Source organism: Lepisma saccharinum, chromosome 28, assembly GCF_977018435.1.
Source record: "Lepisma saccharinum chromosome 28, izLepSacc3.1, whole genome shotgun sequence".
Taxonomy (NCBI): Eukaryota; Metazoa; Arthropoda; class Insecta; order Zygentoma; family Lepismatidae; genus Lepisma; species Lepisma saccharinum.
In genome coordinates this window covers 21580686-21598532 of record NC_139256.1, presented here as the reverse complement: position 1 = coordinate 21598532, position 17847 = coordinate 21580686, and the positions used below count along the sequence as shown (strand labels likewise).

The 17847-nt window shown below is 32.8% G+C and overlaps 1 long non-coding RNA gene across 1 annotated transcript; it reads right to left on the bottom strand.

The window, feature by feature from the left end:
* Nucleotides 1-257: 257 nt before the first annotated feature.
* LOC145980718 (uncharacterized) lies at nucleotides 258-1718 on the bottom strand. The gene is made up of 2 exons (XR_014440873.1): nucleotides 1684-1718; nucleotides 258-525 (listed from the first exon to the last, which is right to left on the bottom strand). It is a non-coding gene; the product is annotated as an uncharacterized LOC145980718 (long non-coding RNA).
* Nucleotides 1719-17847: the final 16129 nt, after the last annotated feature.

Below are 17847 nucleotides of genomic sequence, written 5' to 3'. Positions count from 1 at the left end.
GCAGTATATTCTAATTAATTCTATGTTCTGTTCTCTGTTATTTCACGTGAAATTTTAGCAGACTGGTTTACGTTAAGGCATGATTTGTTTTTATTTTTAACTGTGATGTTCAGTAATTATTTCGTGTTTTTCTTACACTCGGCAATTAAGAAAAGGTCGATATATTATGGATAAGTTTTTTTATTGTAGCATTCAATGAAACATTGCAATTCGGATACACATTAACACAATAGGATTTTTAATATTTCGTTCCTAGGTTTAACCGTAGTAGCCATATCCGGAACCCAGCCCATATCCACCATATCCAAGTCCGTAGCCACGTCCATATCCAAGTCCAGAACCATATCCACCATAGCCGTAGCCTAGACCACCATAACCGTAGCCAAGACCGCCGTAGCCGAGACCGCCGTAGCCAAGACCTCCGTAGCCAAGACCACCGTAACCCAATCCGTGGGTAAGTCCTCTCTTATCCCTGGAAGACTCCTTGGCGAAGGTCACAGCCACAAGGGCGAAGAGGATTACAGCCTGGAAGAAAAGGAGGAAGATTTTTTTAAGCCATATTCGTTAATTTGCACACACGTTTTAAATTACAGTAATTTTTAAATTACACAAGCAAATGTTTCAGGTTTGTCGTGAGTAAAGCAGAAAAGTCACATTTTATAATTATTTTTGTTGTTTTATAAGTAATTTGACACAAATATTATATATAGCCTTCTCTATGGTGTAGTAATTACGTCGTCTTTTTGTAATCAAGGGATCCCGGGTTCGATACTCGGTGGAGGCATGTAGTGTTTCGGATCTCACTTTAAACTGTAGGTCCAGTCCCAATTAGCCTATCTGTGGATAAAATTGTACTTAAAACTCAATCATGCAATACGATCCACGAGGAACCTACATTCCTCTAAGAATCCTTTGTTGGAGCCAATAAGAACATAATTTGGCATATTCATCTTAGAGAGATAGAGACAAAGATATAAAACGGGGTGATATAAAAACATATGAATAAGAAAATCGTGTTTTACATTCATGTAAAAACAAACCTATCCTTTAAATTTACGAGAGCCTCTGTATCAGCAATGTTTGTTTCTTCAACATTTCTAAATTATTCCAAACTAAATATTCGCCTCTTGGACAATAACGTAAACTTAGATCTACGATGCATAGAGCTTAGAGCTCGATTCCATGGATGCCCGCGTTCGAATCCCGGTCTGGGAACAAAAGCACTTTGTGAGTGTTCTTTCATCAATTTTATCACATTATTGCCCATACTCATCGTCACAATTAGTCAAAAGTGGTAGAAAAGTGACACTAAATAACAATCAACATTTAACAATAAACAAAATCAACGTTACACGAAATTTGATGAAATTTCCATATTTAAACCATTTCAATAGATAGCTTCGAACAATACTAGTTAATTCGTAGAGTAATATTGTACAGGCTTTTGAAGAAATACTGTACTTCAACTACACGATTGTTTCGTAAATTTAAAAAAATGCTATTCTAATATTGTATGTGGATAAATGTAACTCACGTCACATATTTCTACTGTTAATAAAACCGCTAGGGTTATGATAAATTTATTTCTTAAGGAATTCCAGTCAAGCGCATTTATAGCTATATTGCTATGCTGCTGTATTTCACAAAATCTGCATTATAATCAAATTACATCCATATACTCACAATGTACTTCATTTTGATGGTAGGATATACGTTTGTTCAGTTGTGTAGACTGTGCTCACAGACACACTCGATCCGCTTATATACCATATATTGAACCTTGTACTTCTGCTGTGGAATGGAGAAATGTTTTCTTTCACTTCCAGTTTTCTCTGGAAATATTATTTTTATTGCTTCCCTAATTGTCTGCTGTTTCCTGTCTGAAGTATTTCAATTGATTTAATTATTTTTTAAAAGTATGGATCGTTATTATTTTATAACATATAAAACAGAACTCCTTATGAAACATTGTAAACAGTGATATAAAAGTAACGAAGAGTTCCAACACCAAGTAAATTTTATATTTACTGATCCTTATACATTTTTTTGAATTTTAGAAGTTCGAGAAATTAATCTCTTCAACTATGTGTCTATATCACAAAATTGCTAATTTGATAACGAGAGACATTAGTCGTAGTTGTACTATATTACACAATTGTTTAAAGTAACAAGTTCTACAATCTTGATAAATGTTCACGAAATTTTATTCTATTAGTTAAAATCTATATTTGTTAGAATTGAATTTTCTAAATATTTTCCCATTGACTTAGCACCGAAAGTAATATTAATTTTGGGTAACAGTAATGATACATTATGTATGCTGATCCTCTTATAGCATTTCTGAACATTTTTACAAAGTTTGAATCGTGTAAATTAAATTTATACAAGGTGACACTTTGTCAGCACTTCTATTCAGCATCGTAATGGATGTAATAATATCCAAACTTGAAATAAGAGGTAATATCTCTACCCGATTAAAACAGCTATCTGCCTATGCTGATGATATAATGGCAAGAACAAAGCAGACCATGTTAGACACATTCATAATGTTGTAAAATGAGGCAATGAAATGTGGTCTAATAGTAAATCAAAGTGAAACAAAATATATGAAATGTGGGAGGAAACCAAACAAAAAAAAACTAATAACAGACACAATGAGTCTTGATAATGTTGAATCTTTTGAATACTTAGGTTCAATTGTGAATACCAATAATTCAATAGAAGAAGAAATAAGAGAAAGAATTATAGCAGGAAACAAAGCTTTTTTATGCAAATAAAAAATGTTACAAAATAATCTCCTCTTAAAAAAAAACAACTGAAGTTATATTGGACAATCATTAGACCAGTGACAACATATGGCTGTGAAACATGGGTATTGAAAGATAGCCTAATACAAAAACTACTAATATTTGATAGGACAATATTAAGAAAAATATTTGACCCCTCCAAAATGAGCGATGGCTCTTGGAGAATAAAAACAAATGACTAGTTAGACCAGTTGATTAAGCATAAGAATATAATTCGATTCATAAAAGCCCAAAGGTTAAGCTGGTTAGGGCATATCGAACGATTGTCCAATGACAGAACAGTCAAAAAGATATATAAAAGGAAACTATTTCTCAAGGGGTCAGTAGGTAGACCTAAAGTAAGGTGGGAAGATGATGCTAGAAATGATATTAGAATAATCAAGATCTCAAATTGGAAGAAGGATGCCCAGGATAGAATTAAATGGAAGAAATTGTTGAGCAGGCCAAAATTCATAAAGAGTTGTAGCACCAAGTAAGAAGAAGAAGAAGAATGCAGTTAGTCAAAAGAGTAAATAAGTATAAAACAAATTTCAAAATGTTTTTCGAAATTGTTATGTATGTGAAAAGATGGTTCAGTTGTACAACCTTTGTCAGAAAAGTTCCAGGACTGATTTTTGTATTCTTTACCTATGATATTTAAACACAAGAAATGGGTGTTATTCAGTGACCTGATATGTGTTCTGAATAGAAACGGTCTTGAAAGTGCTTCCATGTAAACACACTAGGTGGCAGGGCTGTGCTTAGCAGCCCACTGTTAGGCTTGTTGGCGCATTTAGTTGGAAGTTACACAAGTGTCGTGATGAACGTGCATTCTGAGCAGAGAGTTAACATTAAGTTTTGTGTTAAGCTGGGAAACCCCTAGTGAAACATGGAATATGATACAGCAAGCATTTGGTGACAAGGCAAGTAGTATCGGAACGCGCTAGTGGATGTTGCTATTTAATATTCGCAATTCATTTGCACGGGTGTTAATTAATTTGCACGTACTTAGAATTCATTTGCAAGTACTTAGAGTACTTTACATTTATGTATTTGCATGTTTATAACTTTTATGAATATATAATTATTTATTTTATGAAAAATATGTATATAGAAGGTAATTAGAGGTACTAAACGCTATGCTTATGGTTTTATATTCATTACTGCAAAGTATGTAATGTATAAAATGTTAATATTAATGTTTATAATATTGAAAATAAGAGTTTATGGTTTATGAACCGCTATGAACGGTGGTAATGGCTGTAGGTACAGGTCCAATTACGATTGGGGACGGTCCCGGTACTCGAACCCGCGATATGTAATGTTATTAATTAGTAGTATGCAATTATTTCATTATGGTATGAAAGACGATGGTTTCACACGCTAGACAGAATACTGTCTCCGAATTTCGACTCCGCTCTGATGCCAGACAGAGAGAATGAATTAATATTCCGCGCAGGTAGACGAGAAAGGATGTCTGGGGAAGTTACGGTCAAGGTCAAATGACGTCAGAACGTCAGGACAAAGAAGGAACCCGATTGACCAATCAGAGAACGCGTCGGTAGATTTTCAGAACCGGTTTTTTTTTTCAAGGTTAACCAGTACGCAAGAACAGGGGAAAGCTATGCAATACTGTAGGGCAGGGGAGGGATTCAACTAGACAACAAAGGATGTCTGGAAATGCGCAGCAAGGGTCAAATATCTGAAGCTATGCGTCGCTTGTAGAACCGGTTTCCGCCGCCAATTAATATTCCGCTCAGGTTTGCCTTCAAGGCACAGGACGCTTTAGCGCAGGGTTTTTTATCTGTACTATGAAGAAGGGAGAACTATTAGGGACGGGGCCTACAGTTTTCACCATTTGCTTTTATCACGGGGTAACGAACCTAGGACCCTTTGATTATTGATTTAGGTAGTAAATGTATGTTACTGTGTGCTATTTAACTTAATTTTGAGTTTATTTTTTACCAAACTTTGACTTTATGTCAAACATTTTCACAGCTTATCCTTATTTTTACAAAAATAACACTATTTGTACTATTCAGGCAACATTTTTTATTAAATTTTGGACTCGCAAAGATATTTTTACAACTTTTTAACTTATTATTTTACAATTTTATGTTAATTTTTTACCAAAATAACACTATTTGTACTATTCAGGCAACACTTTTATTAAATTTTGGACTCACAAAGACATTTTTTCAACGTTTAACTTATTATTTTACAACTTTATATTAATTTTTTACCAAAATAACACTATTTGTACTAATCAGCAACATTTTTTATTAAATTTTGGACTCAAAGACATTTTTTCAACTTTTAACTTATTATTTTACAACTTTAAGTTAATTTTTTACCAAAATAACACTATTTGTACTATTCAAGCAACATTTTTTATTAAATTTTGGACTCACAAAGACTTTTTTCTACGTTTAACTTATTATTTTACAACTTTATATTAATTTTTTACCAAAATAACACTATTTGTACTAATCAGGCAACATTTTTTATTAAATTTTGGACTCACAAAGACATTTTTTCAACTTTTAACTTATTATTTTACAACTTTATGTTAATTTTTATCAAAATAACACTATTTGTACTATTCAGGCAACATTTTTTATTAAATTTTGTATTTACAAAGAGATTTTTTCAACTTTTAATTTATTATTTACAAGTTTATGCCTATTTTTTTACTCAAATAACACAATTCTATCTGTTCAGGAAAGACTTTTAGTTACATTTTCGACACACAAAGTGTGTGTTCTCAACTTCTATCTGTTTATTTCACAAGTTTAGGCTTATTATTACCAAAATAACACAATTCAATCTGTTCAGGAAAGACTTTTAGTTATATTTTCGACACACAGAGTGTGTGATCTCAATTTCTATCTGTTTATTTCACAAGTTTAGGCTTATTATTACCAAAATAATACAATTCAATCTGTTCAGGAAAGACTTTTAGTCGCATTTTCGACACACAGAGTGTGTGATCTCAACTTCTATCTGTTTATTTCACAAGTTTAGGCTTATTATTACCAAAATAATACAATTCAATCTGTTCAGGAAAGACTTTTAGTCGCATTTTCGACACACAAAGTGTGTTTTCTCAACTTCTATCTGTTTATTTCACAAGTTTAGGCTTATTATTACTCAAATAACACAATTCTATCTGTTCAGGAAAGATTTTTAGTTACATTTTCGACACACAAAGTGTGTGTTCTCAACTTTTATTTGTTTATTTTACAAGTTTAGCCTAATATTTACTCAAATGACACTATTTATATTATTCAGGCACCATTTTTATTACATTTTGGACTCTCAAAGACACACGCACACACACACACACACACACACACACACAGAGAGAGAGAGAGAGAGAGAGAGAGAGAGATTTTTTCCAAGTTTACAGGATTATTCTCTAGTTTACTCAAATAACACAATTTAGATGTGTTTTGAATTATATTTTGGATGCAAAAGTATGTTTTGACAAGTTCTACCCTTTTATTTTACAAGTTTAGGCTTATTATTACTCAAATAACACAATTTAATCCAGTCAGGAAGGATTTGTTATTATATTTTGGATGCACAAAGAGAGGTTTTCAACTTTTTTATTGATTTTTTGCAGGGTATGTATTAATTTTTATTTATTTTGTTTTGTATCATATATACATTTACAAATTTTTAACTTAGAGTTTAGTATTTATTTATTTTTTCAAAAACACTAAAAAAAAGTACTTTTAGCTAAAATGTAAGCCACAGAATATATTATTATTATTATTATTATTAGGGTTTACTGATTTCCACTATGCTATTTTTGGTTCTGTATTTCTATATGTATTTATTTAGGGCAGGTTACGCCTGCCACGTAGGAAAGTTTGTTTATTTTAGAGTTTGCTGAGTATTTTGTTACTGCTATACTAGGTAAAAGTTTTCTAAATATACCAGATAGAGCTCTATATACTTTTGTTTTTGCTATTTTGGAGATGATGCGATCAGCACCACTCTCCATCTGCTTTTTATTTTATGTACCCAATATTATTTTGAGGCTTAGTGAATTCTAGAGCCTATTTATGCAGGAGAGAGGAGAGAGGACTTGAACATTTTGATCTCAGACAACCCACAACTATTTGTCAGAGTATTTTAAAGGATATTTTATACTTATTATGTGCCACTAGAATATCAAAGCTTGCTTAATTTTTATGTCTGTAACGCATTTATTGTATTTCTAGCTAAGGCTTACTGGATAAAGTACACGAAATGTTTAACATTTCAACTATTTGCTTTTATACGAGGGCAATTTTTTAGTGTAACGAAAATTATGATGTGTCTATGAGGTCTGAAACCCCTTTACCGAGGGTCCATATTTGGACGCTTACTAATATTGTTTTTTCCCCTTACATATAACAATTTAACAATATAATTACAAGACGAAGTTCACAGACGACTGACTATATGGACCATAGGTCCACTTGCTAAACTTTTTTACTATTCTAGAAGAATAATTTAGCCTTATAGCCTTTTTCAAAGTATTTTTGAAGTATTACTGGTTTCTTGGGTGCATCAACACTTGGGTTATTTCCATTTGGTTTATTATACGAGGCTACAATCACTATCTGAACACTGAAATTCTCTGATTGAAACTAAAAGCTTAGGGTGTAACTAGGGACTTAGTATGTATAGCGACAATTTATAGGACAACATGAACCTTACAAAGGATTTTAGGTGACGTAGGACCACACGCCAGAGCTTTGTTAATCTGCAAGAAGCACTTACAGCTAATATTACGAGGAAATGAGCTTGATTTTTACTGTTTCACGAGAATGCTATCTTTTACACAACCAATATTTGCTTTTTCAAGCAACTACATGTACCAGAAGCACTTACAGGCCAACTCTAACTAGACTTCGACTTATTCTATATCAGGTGCTAAATGTATCAAGAACACTGATTGTATATATTTTTGAGAATCCAACTATATCAGGATTTTTCTATGTAAGTATATTTTCATTGATTGGATTATTTAACAGATCAAACAGAAAGACTGCAAAATTTATTAAATGTAGTTCTATAGTATAGGTGGTTTCAGAGATATAAAAAGAACAAATATAAGATTTTGCTGTTTTTGCTTCTGAGGCTAATCGCGACGCTATGGGTAAATGGCGAGGAAATGTAACGGAGGAGAAACAGTCCCAAAAGTTATGGGCTGCATGTAAGTTAATACCACAGAGATATTACAGTAGGTGTAGTTTCTACCACCAGAATTTTTCTATCATAATAATACTGGTTATGCTGTACTGTTAGCTAAAGATGCTGATATTTGAGAAACTCAAAAGCTTATTTGCAAAATTTTAAGATAAATAATAATCTGTTAGACTGTAAACATATTTTATATCCATTCTGCACAAGATCCGATGACAAAATTTAAAAATTGTAATCGCCCAGACAGGGACTCGAACCCTGGACAGATAGGTTAAAAGCCTAACGCTATACCAACTAAGCTATCTGGGCACAAGGTATTGTTTTCTTGAAAAGTTAGTTATGTTAAGAAATATATTGAAACATTTGAGAACACTCTTGGTCTGGTTCGACAGAGAAGGAGACAACATTTCCAAATTTTTACAGACTGGGTGTATTTTTCCACTATAGAGGCCTTCACTATATGTAATTCGAAACGCTAAAGTTCAGCTAGCTTCCAAAATTGAGGTAAAGATTTTGTTTGGCGAGATTAACAAGTTACAATTATATCCAGTTACGGACAAATAAAGCTAAAACTCTCAGATTTACTGTACTAGCCAAGTTTTAGTAACATTTTCTTCACTTTAGTACAAATACCAAAGAAATAGGTATATTTTATTTATAATTTGACAAAATGTACTAGTATTTAATTCACAAAGTTAGGTAAAAAACAGTATTTTTTAAAAATATTTTTACTGCCTTCAAATGTTATGTTATTTAGCCACTAACAACTGGTTTACACTGTTTGGCATCCTTTAAATAGGAAAAGAAGGAATTATTTGTTTAGTATTTTTATATTTATTTAAGAAAACAATTCTACAGTTTAACTTAATTTTAACAAATTGTTACTAATTTATATATCAAAGTTATGTTATTTAGAGTGTATGAAGGCGTATAAAGTTAATATTTGTACTTATCAGTTCAACTTACAATTATATTTTACACACAAAAGATAATGTTTACAGTTAAATTACTTGAATCAGAGAATAATATTTTACAGTAATTGATTCATTCAGCACTAGTCAGTACTTTTATGCATCAGAAAGTTTTCTTAATTTTCTATTACGCATGCTATTTTGGGCTATTCTTAAAATGTATTTCTAGGGCAAACTGGTTTAATTTTCTGCTTATAATGCAAAGTTGACAGTTTTCGCAAAATGCATTGTACATTTGTTATATTCTCTACTTACAATCCAAATATTATGCTTATTTAATGTATAACTAACTAACTCTCTAGCCTTCTTAAACCCGAATGTTCATGGCTGCAGCAACACATGCCTTTCATCTGTCCCTGTCCTGAGCAAGATCTATATACTCCTTTCCTTCCCCACCAATTTCCTTTAGGTCCATCTCTACATTATCCCTCCATCTTTGTTTTGGTCTTCCTATTGATCTTTTACCATCAGGTTTCCCAACAAGAATCCTGTATACTCTTCCTTCCTCTCCCATTCGTACCACATGATCTACACACCTAAGTCTTCTTGATTTAATCATTCTAATAATATCTGGACATGAATACAAATTATGTACTTCTAATTTATGTAACCTTCTCCACTCATCTGTCTCCTCATCTGTTTTAGGCCCAAATATTTTCCTAAGGATTTTATTTTCAAATACTCTCAATTTATGTTTCTTTTTCAATGTAAGGGACCAGGTTTATTTACTGTATTTAACTTTCATTTTTTGTAATTAACAAAAAATAAAAGCTTATACTGTAGTTATTATATATTTTTCTATCAGCTTATTTTGAAATTAATATTATTAGTTATAGTCTTTGATTTATAACTATATTGCTTTTTTATCAATTTATCTAAGAGTACACGCAGACAAACACATGTGTACACACGTTTATGTAAATAGATATGCCTTTTTTCAATATTTTAGTATGAAGATTGCACTTTAGCTATTTAAGCAAGGGTAGGAAAGGTAGGATTTCTGAGAATTTGTTGCAGGATTGTGTTGTCCAAGTATAGATGAGAACTGAGCTGGGAGACTGTTTTGAACATTTTCATGATAGTTTGCATGTGAACTGTATGCAAATTGAGCACTATTGACTGTGCATGCTTCTAAGTTTTGCTGTTATTTTACATCAAGTCTGTGAGACTGTAGTCAGTTTTCCCATTTCAAGTAGTTTCTATTGATTGTATTTGTATATGTTTTGGGGACTTAGCAGTTTTATGTTATGAGGCAGTTTGTTGTAGAATATTTTTACCGGATTGTTTTGAGATATTGAGTGTCTGCTGTTTTACTTGTAATTATTTTCCTTCTTGTGTTGTGTATTTGACTATATTTTGTCCAAGTTCATAGTATTTAGAATAATTGTTATTGACTTGTAGATGTAGGGAGTAATAATCCTTTGCAAGATGCCCTATACTTTAGTCTGAACATTATTCTTAGTGTTCACTTTTGAAGCCTTAATATTCTGGTAGTATTATTAATGTAGAGGTAAATTAGGCTGAAATGTAGGCATTTTTCTGATACATTATACTCACTTAGTTGTTTCAGCAGGTAGAAGTTGCATGATGGTTTACTGCTGATGATGTTAATTTGCTCTTCTTATGTACTACGTATGATGTAGCTTACTTGAGTAATTGGAATTTTCTACTGAAAAAAGGATTGCTTGTCTATTTTATTCCTATGTTGTTGAGTTTGTCCATAAGCAAGCCATGGTTTTACTCTATCCTATGCCTTGGAAGAATCTAGATATATTGTGTTGGCAGTTTTATGTTTCTCTAAGGTTTCAGCTATGTAGTTTTTTAAACTGTGCTATGGGTGTGACTATTGATTTCTCTTTCTGGATGCCATGTTGGTTTCTGTGTATTCCTCTTGCTGCTTGAATTTGACTTAGGTTATTTGCTTTTTTTCTTAGATCTTTATTTGTTTATTTGTTCAGTATTTTTTATTTTTTTTATATTCTTTTACATAAAAAAATCAAAGTACATTGTTAAAGTCAAAGTGTGTTAAAATTCAATTTTTCAAAGTTAAAAATTTAAAAATACAATTTTCTAAAATCAAAAGTTATAATAGTATATTTTTGTTAGTAGAAGTTTTTATACTAGGGCAAATTATTTTGTTGTTAATGTAAAATTTGTTAGTTAATGTAAAATTAAAGTAATTAAACATCAATTTTTCAAAGTTAAAGTTTTAAAAATACAATTTTCTAAAATTAAAAGTTATAATAGTACATTTTTGTTAGTAGAAGTTTTTTTTTACTAGAGTAAATTATTTTGTTGTTAAAGTAAAGTATGTTAGTTAATGTAAAATTAAAATAATTAAAATTCAAAAAAATAAAAAATACTGAACAAATAAACAAATAAAGATCTAAGAAAAAAAGCAAACAACCTAAGTCAAATTCAAGCAGCAAGAGGAATACACAGAAACCAACATGGCATTCAGAAAGAGAAATCAATAGTCACACCCATAGCACAGTTTAAAAAACTACATAGCTGAAACCTTAGAGAAACATAAAACTGCCAACACAATATATCTAGATTCTTCCAAGGCATAGGATAGAGTAAAAACATGGCTTGCTTATGGACAAACTCAACAACATAGGAATAAAATAGACAAGCAATCCTTTTTTCAGTAGAAAATTCCAATTACTCAAGTAAGCTACATCATACGTAGTACATAAGAAGAGCAAATTAACATCATCAGCAGTACATCGCGCTGCGACGCCAAGGGTCCCGGGTTCGAATCCCGGTCGGGTATGGTTGTTTGTGAATGTCCATTTTCATCCATTTCATCGTTTCATCACTCATCCCCATCTTCGCAAATTAGCCAAGAGGCACAAAACGCGAAGTAAAATAAACTAAATCAATCAATCAATCAATCAATCATCAGCAGTAAACCATCATGCAACTTCTACCTGCTGAAACAACTAAGTGAGTATAATGTATCAGAAAAATGCCTACATTTCAGCCTAATTTACCTCTACATTAATAATACTACCAGAATACTAAGGCTTCAAAAGTGAACACTAAGAATAATGTTCAGACTAAAGTATAGGGCATCTTGCAAAGGCCACATACTGCTTTATCAGTCCAGGAATATCTGGCCAAGCCCGTATCTCTGCTCTACCGTATCCCCCGTATTTACCCGACCAGTCACCGTGTGATTATATTTTGTCTCCCCGTGTGCAAACACCGCTGAAAAGGAAGCGTCATGAAGATATTGGTAACAATCCAAACGGTTTTGTGACAGATCTGCTGAGAAGCATCCTAGATGCAGCTTTCAATGCTTGCTTCCATGACCTCCAGAATCGATGGCAGCTGTGTATAGATAGCCGAGAGAACTATTTTGACAAAACCTAAGACCATTAGGTCCTAAGTTAAATAAATTATTTTTTACGAGCTCAGTCCCGGAACTTTTCTGACAAAGATTTATATTTTTGGAACGTTTTCATTTCATGGAAATATGTGTGCGTGTGTGTGCTTTTGACAAAATTTGAACTTACAAAAGATTTGGATATGCTTATAAAGCTTGTATGGGTTAACAGTTTAAGAAATTATATAAATGTCGTTATCTAAATCTGATACAGTAAACGTCAGTGGTGAAGTTGAAAAATAATAATATCAAAATAAAATAAACCGGTAAGGAGTTTCTAATCCGAGAACTAATTTCTTCTCAAAGCTCGATGTAATATATTTAGGAAGAATTACTAATTACTTACTCGAATTCAGAAAAATGTGTTCTAGTTGCAAAACTTAATTGTAAAAAGGAAAAATAATTTGATTTAGTAGTCTGGTATTTACATTTTTAAGGCTGTGTAGTTCTATCCTAACACCACTGGGAGGCGGAAAGATCTTAAATTGGTTTATGTTTTCTAAGTTTATTACAGATACGTGAAATCATCAAATGCAATTTTACGAAATTTCGTGATTATTAATTACATTATTAATCTACCGCGTTTTGCCCCTAAAATTGAAAATCGAAGCTAGAAAATATCTCAACCTACATGATAGTTACATGCAGAAATAAACACAATGTTTAAGAGATATTTTCATTAACATGCTCTCGGAACTAATAATTGTCTAGTCTTTGGTGTTGATGCTTTACTTAGAATATCAAATATTGGAATACGAACTTCTGTGGATTTGTTTCTTTATTATAATTGGAGGCACTAAGCATACTAGTGTCTCTCAATTTATTTAGCTACATATACGTACATCTCTAAGAAAGTTGTCAGCATCTTCATATACTCCCAGATTATTTCCTAAATATATATATATATATATATATATATATATATATATATATATATATATATATATATATCTTAATTTACCTTCACATTTCAAACACTACTAATAATAATTAAATAAGGAGTATAACAAATACCGTTCATTGTTAAATTTGTACTTGTATCTCTGTTATTTTGCATCACTTTTTGCCGTGGCGATGAGGATGAGTGACATATGATGAAATTTATGAAGGGACACACCGCTGGGATTTGAACCAGGAACATTCGGTGGCGTGACCGACCACCAAGTCGAATCCTTGTTAAATTGAAACACTGAAAATTAAATATGACGATATCTAAAAGTCATAATAGAGTGAATTTTTTATTCCGAAAAAAAATGTAATGTGTATATTTTAAATGCAATATAACCTCAAGTTAGTTAAACACATTAATAAAGTAAACAATTACTATGAGAACCTTCATTAAAAATAATATTTCGAACTACCAGATAATGTACCACGTTTTAGCTATCAGTTTTTACCCCCTTTGAAAGACGTTGATGATGTATACAATGTTGATGAGGAATTAAGAAAATACTCGAAGACATATTCATCCCTCACAAGCAAGTTGTAATCTATATTTACCACTTAATTGGCTACTTGATAATGTTGAATACGTAGTGTTAAGTCTGAAATCAATGTAAAACCTTTACAGCTTCCATTACCGACAATAATTTAATGCGCTGGAGTCTTCAGAACGGTACGTCGTTGAACAAGCGTCAATATTGCAAGTCCAAACATAACCCGTGATAAAGGTAGGATAGATGTAACTGCGATAGTGAACAACTATCTTAGAAATTTTGACCAATAGAAAGGGAACAAGCATTCTTTTGCTCCCGCAGATATTACACGTTACACCCTGTGACAAGCAGGTTCATTATAAAGACCTGGTCTGCTCCTAGAGCAGCAGATAATGCACACTTTGTAGAACGGTATACAGAAGCATGTGATTTAATATTCGGTTTGTTACTTTGGTCTCTAAGTATGTAGCAACATTCATTGGTATCTTTTCTTTTATAATAAAGGGAGACAAGTTATGTGGTGTACAAAGGCATTAATATTATTATTACATACTAACCATTCCATAATGATTCATTATTCTTTGTATTGAAGTGTTACGGCTCGTGACAGAAGAATGTTTATTATTTAATATCTCATAATTTCATCACTCAATAACAAAGCAGTCAATATTTGCAGATAAGAACTTTTTATTGTAGTATTCAATGATACAATATTAGAAACATTGCGAGTCAGGTACATAGCTAATACGATAGGATTTGTATTAACATATGGCTTGTTCCTTTAACCATAGTAACCGTATCCGTAACCAAGCCCATATCCCCCATATCCACGTCCGTATCCAAGACCATATCCGCTGCCATAGCCAAGACCATATCCACCATAGCCGTATCCTAGACCACCATAACCGTAGCCAAGACCACCATAACCATATCCCAATCCATGGGCAAGTCCTCTCTTATCCCTGGAAGACTCCTCGGCGAAGGCCAGAGCCACGAGGGCGAAGAGAATTACAGCCTGGAAGGATAAAAGATTTTTATTGTCATTATTCTCATTAAATACAATAATTTGTAGAAGTATAAAACACTTTTATATGTACAAAGTATAGTTATCAGACTGATAGAGAAAGAAAATGAAAATTTCAATCAGAAATTAGAATATATTTTTACATTTGTGTGAAGTTTATGCTATTATTTAATTTCACCAGAGAGCCACTTGGTATATATGTGTGACAACTAAACATTTTAACCATCACAGCAAAGTTAGCATTACATTATTTTAAATTTGTGTAATATACATTTGACGTACATTAAGCGTACAAGTGTAGGCTCGATCACAGTTCTTTAATTTGAACTGATCAAATGTTGCCAAATAATAGCAGCGCATATAGATAACCATGTCTACTCGAATTTATCAATAATCAATTTATCAATGAAAAACTCAATATGCTGACCAAGGCAGTAATTTATTTTATTATAAAACATAAACTAAATGTAACGTTTCAACCTTCTAGCAAGGTCTTCTTCAAACTCTGCACCAAGTACAAATGTAACAAGATACAAAAACAGGACGATATATATACACAAACATTACTCCCCTCCAGACTATTAGAGTTATTAGACTTAAATTACTGCCTTGGTCAGCATATTGAGTTTTTCATATCATGGAAACAAGGCTTAATGGTGTTATAATTTATCAATGATTTCTACAATGAAGCTACTCGTTAGGGATATAATTGGACTTATTTGTTGGTGTTTAGTTACTATTTTACAAGCCTAATTATGGCTACATTCTCTTAGATCTTTCTGTACTACCGAATGAACTATCTACACGTTTACAGTAATTCAGATTACTTAACGGGCCGTTTTATGTCAAGATATTGTGTTCTAAATGTAACTAAATTTACTCACAATGTACTTCATGTTGTTGGTTTTGTTCATTTGTAAAGACCGTGCTAACTAAACGACCTGATCCTCTTATATACTCGATATTGAACCTTGGAACTTGCGATTTGAAATGGAAGAATGTTCTCCTTCACTTTCTTTTTATTGCTTCCTAGATAGTCTGTTGTTTCCTTTGTGAGGTCTTCAACCGATTTAGTTTGGAAATTGGATATTATTTGTTTCATTGCTAAATACCATTATTGTGAAAAGCCTGAGACCGCAATACATACAAGCCATGGTGAAAGATGTTTCAAAATGTTTAAAAAGTCTGTGTGATATTTCACTGCCGCATGGAAGACATGGGTTCGACTCTCAGGGTGGGTGATTTCGGACAGGAGTCCTTTCTGTCGATGTACTGGCTAAGCTGATCTGTGAGTCACCCAGCTTCTCACCAATGAGTTTATATTGTCGAAACTGAGGGTTGGTTAAGCATTCACACCATCTTTACTATGGCCAACTTCTAGTATGTGTGGAGAATTATTATTAGTATTTATTATTTGAAGTAGGGTTACACTTAAGCTTACAGTTTATTTTACAGATATTATCTTACTATAAAAACAGCTTTTTATCCTACATATATTAATTTGTTAAGTTATAAAATTAAGCTAAGTGCTTATAAATGTTTATAAATGTACAAAATATAGAAAATTACAAGTGTACCTATATAATTGAAAAACACAAGAAATAAAAATTAAGTTTAGTTGATTTGGTGTTTTAAGTCCACTTTATTCACAGTACGGCTAATCGGGACTGGACCTACAGTTTAAAGTGGGATCCGAACCACTTGTGCCTCCACCGGGTATCGAACCCGGGAGCCCTTATAAAAATTAAGTAAGTATATGTGAAGGAGGCAGTGAGGTAAATGAGGCACGGTGTCAGTATTCATAGTATCTTAGCTATCAAGAATTTAGTACATCAGTTCCACTTTTATGACATTTTTACCACATTATACGTCTTCGTGGTGCCAAATGGTACACCCAACGGCAAAAGAAGCAGTAGACGAATTGTCCATCACCATTTTCATTCGGCTTGTATTGCACAATATGACGATAATGAATTGAAATAAAGACGTTAATGAGCAGAGGGCAATGCCTGTTTCGCACCAACATAATTTCATTCCTTAAAACATCACAGGATGTACAAGTAGAATAAAAAGTAATGAAAATAACGATGAACAATTTGCCTACCATCATCTTTGCCGTTGGCTGTACATGTGTAAAAGTAAGTTCCTATATAGCCATAATAAGCAATGTGATAGAAACGATCAAAGTATATCTGACCCGTAATCCTCTTACCTTTTCCTGCAAGAGTGCTTTTGCAACTTAAGCCTTAAAATTGAGGTTTTTATGCTTCTATCAGTTTGAATTAATACTTCGACAATTAGGCGCCAATTGGCGATAAATTCATAACATTTAGGCCGTCAACGCTGAAATTTAGTCGCCAAATGTGATCCAGTGGCAAAGCTCGTATGTCTAAATTAGTGGACTACAAGAAAATTTCTCGCACATTTCCTTTTTTTTGGACCATATTACGAAAAAGAAATAATACTGTTTAAATTTATCTAAACTATTCCTAATATCTTCGTACTGACAATTTTCAAGTCGAATCCTGTCGATGCATCATCACACCTCAATGTTGGACACCGTTAGTAACAAATATTCTTTTAGATTGCGAAGCTAGAGGTCTTGGATTCGAATCCAGGCTAATACCGTGTGTCCATTTCGATCTTCAGCCGAGAGATCGGGAGAAGCGTGGCGGGCGGCGCTGACGGAGATGCCGACATTTGCGGCCTGTAATGCCCGCTTATTTTTATGGACATATGCAGACATTTATATAAATATTGCAAAACGAGCACTAACCTGTGTTATAAGAGTTGTTCAAACTGATGTCCACCAAGTACCAAGTGTGTAGAATTTCGGGGAGAATACGTTGAATAGCCTGAAACTTTCGTGCCTGTAGCTAAAGTCCTTCTGGGTCGGGCCGAGAACTTATCACCCCCCCTCGTAACGTGAACCTTGCGGCTGGCATTCCAATCCTCTCACTGACACAACACACATACACACTGCAATAACACAAACAAGTAACGGCAAGTAACCAATAATAACACTCTTGCGAAATTAACA